We start from the raw sequence: 5,859 nt of genomic DNA, 5'->3' as shown, positions 1-5,859 counted from the left end.
GGCTGGTTCTCTATTTGCCAGGCGGGATGGCCACTGCCTCGGGCTCATTCTCACACTCGACCAAGAGCCCCTCAAGGTCAGGGACACCATCCACTCATAATGGTGAGTCCTTCAACTGCACAGAGTAGTGGCAAAAGTAGCTAGCCTCTACTGAGCACTTACTGTATACTGGCCACTGTGTCAGATGCTTAGCGCCCCTTAGTGCACTTTTATTTCACAGTGTCCATAATGAATGGGTATTACCATCCTATTTTACGTATGAGAAAACTGTGGCTCAGAGAAGTGGACTCATCAGACACCTCCTAAGTGGCAGAAGCAGAGTTCAAACCTCATTCTTCTGACCCTAATTCCAAAGCCTGGGCATTTCACTGCTGTGCTAAGAAGTAACCCTTGCTGCATTGATTGCATGCCTACTAGTGCCAGACACTGTTCTAAGTGCTTTAGATATGTGATGTCATAGGCTCCTTGAATCAACCTGCCTTCTTGGGACTGTTTTTACCTTCACTCTACCATTGGGGAAACTGAGTCGGAGGTCACAGCTAGATAATGATAAGGTCAGGATTTGAACCCACCACCCCCAACTCCAGAGCCCAGGCTCTGAATCTCTGCCCTTAGGGAGGAAGATAAAACAAGAAGTGAAGAGAGCCCCTCCGAGGGCAGCCCCTTGTGGCTCTGACAGTTCATAACGGGCACAAGGACTGAGTGGAGGGGTCGGTGGTAGGTCTGGGTCTGTTTTCTGATCTCAGCAGCCCCTGCATAACATCTCCCCCTGCCACAATGGCCCCCTGTGTGTCTGAGTCACCTTCAGGGTGAGTAATGCCCCAGGGAACCTGGATGCCTTTCACCACCAGGTTCTTCCAGCTCCAGACAAAGATACCTTTTGGACGCTAAGCCCAGATGATCTCTCTGGCGCCAGGGTTGCACTAATCTTGGAGTGGCCAGGGGGTGTCTAGGGGACAGTCTGGCCTCATGGCCACCAGGCCCTGGCTGGCCTCAGGATGGAGGACAGGCATAGAGCCTTGGGTGACTGACAATTCCACCTTCATGTGTGCACTGCCCTCTACAGTTTATAGTATGCATTGACTCCCGTTCTCTCGGTGGGTGGGGAAAGGCAGATTGCCCTCTTCATGTTTTATTTCCATCTGAAAAGGCAATACACTTGTTTAACAAGCATTTGTGTCATGCTTACTAAGTGTCAGGCAAAGGGGAGCCACAAAGCTTTTAAATGAGGGAGGCCTGAGAGTTGATTTACTCAGAGAAGCACCATCATTTTGAAATATCATTTCTAGTCTCCCCATTTTACAGAGGTGGGGACTGAGGCACAGAGAAGGGAAGTCATTGGCACAAGTTTATGCCCATAGCAGGTTGGGCAGAACCTACCTATGCAGTGGCTGCTTTCACTAAGGGAGCCAAAAGGGGGGCTGCTGTTTACTGAGATCTCATGAGCTGCAGGCACATTCCAGACATTCCCTGTGTAATCCTCAAAACTCTCTGGGAAAGTGTGATTATGCCCGTTTTGCAGCTGAGCAGACTGAGGCTGGGGAGAAGTGATTGTCCAGGATGAAAAGGCAAATGAGATGTGGGAATGCAGGTGTGTGTGACTCTTGGGGTTCCTGTACCCAGAGCCCTTCCAGCTCGTACAGGAGATGACAAGGTGGCCCCAGTCTGGGGCTGAAGCTGCTTCCTCATGGCCATCCCAGACCTGTTGACACATGGATCCAGCAGAGACCTTGGATGATGAGGATAAAAATACCACCTACTGAGCCCTACCGGGTGCCAGGCCCTGTTCTCGGAGCTTTGCAGTCCAGGATGATTCCAACTGCCACCTTATGATCAAGGACACAGCAAGAACTGGCATCAGGATTCAAACCCAGAACCCAGCTCCAGAGCCTGTGCTCTTAACTGTACTGTTAATGCACCCACTGCAGATGGGGAAACTGAGTCCCAAAGAGGGGTTGGCCCAGGGGCACAGAGGAAGCCAGTGGTGACATCAGTCAAGCTTGGCAGGACTTCATGTCAACCATGTCTGTCTTCAGAGACCCTACTCCCTCCAGGAAGGGGAAAAAGCATCTCCTCATGGAGTTTGGAGCAACACATTTATTCCTGGTACAATCTGAGAGCGAGCCAGTGGTGACATCAGTCAAGCTTGGCAGGACTTCATGTCAACCATGTCTGTCTTCAGAGCCCCTACTCCCTCCAGGAAGGGGGAAAAGCATCTCCTCATGGAGTTTGGAGCAACACATTTATTCCTGGTACAATCTGAGAGCAGGCCTTTATGGAGAGAGAAATGCTCTTGCCTGTCAGAATTAGCAGGTTGGGAGCAGGAAGGAGGTGACATTGATTAAACACGGAGTAGGACTTGGGCTGGGGATCGGGGGTCGAAGTAAGGAGGTCTCAGGGAGCTCCCAGTCCAGTGGAGAGTAAGAGATTCATTCATTCATTCATTTGCTACACTGACATCTGTGCCTGTGCTGGCTTAGGAGTGGGGCACATACCTAGTTTGCCAGGTTTGAAAACAGTATGTGCTCCAGGGATCTTTGAGCGGTCCGGAGGAAGGACGGGGCTATGGGAAACTTTCTGTAGCAGGTGACATTTTGACCAATGGAGTCTGGAGAGGGCACTCTACATGGCAGGGATTGCACGTACAAGGCTGGAGGCAGGGAAGAAGGGTTGATAAGAAGGGGTGGAAGGAATGAGAAGCTCCGTGTGAGAAGAGGAGCAGGAAATGAACATGCAAATCCTTGAATGCCAAGAGAGAAGTCTGGGCTGTGTCCCAGCAGGTCTTGGAGGGGGCGGTGGCTGCCTCTGAAGGGTGGGAGTAGGATTGACTGGGAAAGGGCAGGAGGAAGCTTTGCAAGTGAGGGAAATGCTCTCTATATTGTGACAGGGGTGTGGGCTACCTGGCTGTATAAAATTGTCAAAACTCAGCAAATGAACACTTAAGATTTGTGCATTTCACATTTCGCATATAAATTTCACGTCTAAAGAAAATCATAATGGCATGTGTGTTGTTTAGTGGGTAGTATACCAACGTCTGCAACTTTGAAATGCATAAAGAGTCAAAGATGGATTAATGGATGAATGAATAAATATGGGATCAAGAAATACGACAGAGGGTAAATGGTAGATGTAGTTGGTAGGTACAGGGTGACAAGCATATGTGTGTTCATGATACAGTTCTTTCAATTTTGTTGTATGTGTGAAAATTTCATCATGAAATATTTAGAGAAAATCTTCAGAAGGTAAAACAAAACAAAACAAAAAACCCATCTGTGCACTGGCCCCAAGTTTGAGTAGTTGGGTCTATATCCCTCTCCCTTAATCCTCAAATCAGACCCATGAGGCAGGTATTATACCCATTTAACAGATGGAAATAATTTGAGTCTCAGAGAAGAGGAGTGGCTGGCCCAAGGTCACACAGTGAGTCGGGGGTTCAGTAGGGTTTGAACCTGGGTCACCCTAATGCTGAGTCCAATTCTGGGCACCTCCTGTCTGCCCAGACCATCTGGAATGGGCAGTGCCTGCCTCAGAGCTGGAAACCAGATGCATCTGGGGATGCTTCCAGTTCCCTCATCTGGGGGCCTTGCTGGGGTCTCCAGGAATGTGCCCAGATCAGGGGCTGATAAACCCCAGCTCATGTGACACCATCCGGGGCTGAGCAGAGCTCTTGGAATTAGCCACAAACCGCAAACCCTTGTGGTTGTGGGGCTCATTGCCCAATTCACAGGACAAATCTGAATTCCGGTCTCTCGTAATTACATGGTGTTTCCCTCTGTGGGTCCAGGCGCAGACTGTGGCTGCTATATAAGGCCGGCCTATGATGAGACTCAGACAAAAGCAGAGGGCCCGGTGAAAGGGACCTCTCAGGACTGAGCTGCGGGGAACTCCTGGGGGTAAGGAGGAGCCCCTTCTTTGTGCAGTGTCTGGGCCAGCAGGGAGGTGGAGGACTGGGAGCTAATGAGGAGAGAGCCTCAGACTGGAGACCTGCCAGGGTGATCCCTTTCTGAGTGCAGGTGTCTTGCCTGTAACATGGGCCTAGTCAGGAGAACCTCTTGGGGATCAACAAAAAGGCATGAGTTACACCAGTTATACATATGAGCAAAGCTGCACTCATCTTTCCTAGGGATGCTGGGTACCAGGGACCTTTGCTACCTCCCTGAGACTTCTCAGCTGTTTGCTGATGTCAGAGATCCCTCCACAGGTGCCCATCTTTTTAACTGAAGGGGATGATCTCTCTTTGAACACAGAGCTGTCTGAGCAGTGGGGTTGGGGTGAGATGAGGAAGCCAGAAAAAGCATATTAATTCTTCATATTCTAGTATCAACAAGTGCCTCAAATACTCTCCTGGGAGTAGATGGGAGTGGGGAAAGAACTCGGGGACTTTGTAAACTTCAAGAGAAGTGGGACAAGGAAAAGAGAAGAGGGTGCATCAGCAGAGGAGGCCAAAGCCAACAACTTCAGTTTGGCTCAGGTGGGAGGCCATGTCCTGCGTTGATTCTCCGAGGCTGGTGAATGGGTAGCCTGGGCTGATGGAGTGAGAGAAGTGGTCAAGGGCATAGAGGCAGCAAAAAGAAGTTTCCTGGAGGTCGGTCAGCTCATCCCAAAATGCATGCTTCACCCCTCCAATTTTACAACACTCCCCACCCACTTCTTGGAGGTCTGAAGTAATAGTCCCAAAAGAGTAACAATAGCTGTTGTTTATTGAGTGCCTACTCTGCACTAGTTGTGATGTGTTTGTGATTAGGAAGCAAAGGTTCAAAATGGTAAGGTCTCTTGCCTAAGGATTAGAACCCAAACAGCTCTGATCCAGAGCCCTTAATCTTAACAATATGGTATAGAACTGACTCCTCCCCAAAAGAGGAGTTCACTGGCTGGTTGGGCGTATGGAAGCGTGGCTAGATGGATGTGTTGATGAGTGGATGGACTGATGGATGGATGGATGGATGGATGGATGGATGGATGGATGGATGGATGGATGGATGGATGGATGGATGGATGGATGGATGGATGGATGGATGGATGGATGGATGGATGGATGGATGGATGGATGGATGGATGGATGGATGGATGGATGGATGGATGGATGGATGGATGGATGGATGGATGGATGGATGGATGGATGGATGGATGGATGGATGGATGGATGGATGTGGATGGATGGATGGATGGATGGATGGATGGATGGATGGATGGATGGATGGATGGATGGATGGATGGATGGATGGATGGATGGATGGATGGATGGATGGATGGATGGATGGATGGATGGATGGATGGATGGATGGATGGATGGATGGATGGATGGATGGATGGATGGATGGATGGATGGATGGATGGATGGATGGATGGATGGATGGATGGATGGATGGATGGATGGATGGATGGATGGGTGGACGGATGGATGAATGAATGAATGAGTAGGAGGGGGAGAATGAGTAGATGAGTAGGTGGATGGTGGGTGGGCAAATAGCTGGGTAGTTGCTGGAGAGCTTTTCCCACAGCCTCTCTGCTACCAGTTTGCTATTTTTGTTGGGATCCCCATTATGCCTCTCTTTGAGCCTCAATTTGTAAATCCCACCTTGGGAGATAATCAGACATCCATGCTCTGGGACGGTTTGGTTAATGGGCCTGCTTTGTGTCATTAGATTCATTTCAGTTTGAAAGAATTCAAAAGGTGGTATCAGGAATTCTGGACCCTGCCCCACCATGCGACCTTGGTCAGTTTCCTCTATCTCTAGGTCTCAGGGTCCTGATATGGCTCGTGGCTGAGGATGCCTAGCTCCACCTGCTAGCTGGTGTGGTGACACCTGGCCACCACCGTGTAACTCAGGGTCTCCTCGGCAGGGAAGCAGTTCCAGC

This window comes from Galeopterus variegatus, unplaced genomic scaffold (assembly GCF_000696425.1).
Source record: "Galeopterus variegatus unplaced genomic scaffold, G_variegatus-3.0.2 Scaffold65, whole genome shotgun sequence".
In the NCBI taxonomy this organism is placed as follows: domain Eukaryota; kingdom Metazoa; phylum Chordata; class Mammalia; order Dermoptera; family Cynocephalidae; genus Galeopterus; species Galeopterus variegatus.
The sequence above is the reverse complement of the archived record's forward strand: the minus strand, read 5'-3'. Positions refer to the sequence as shown.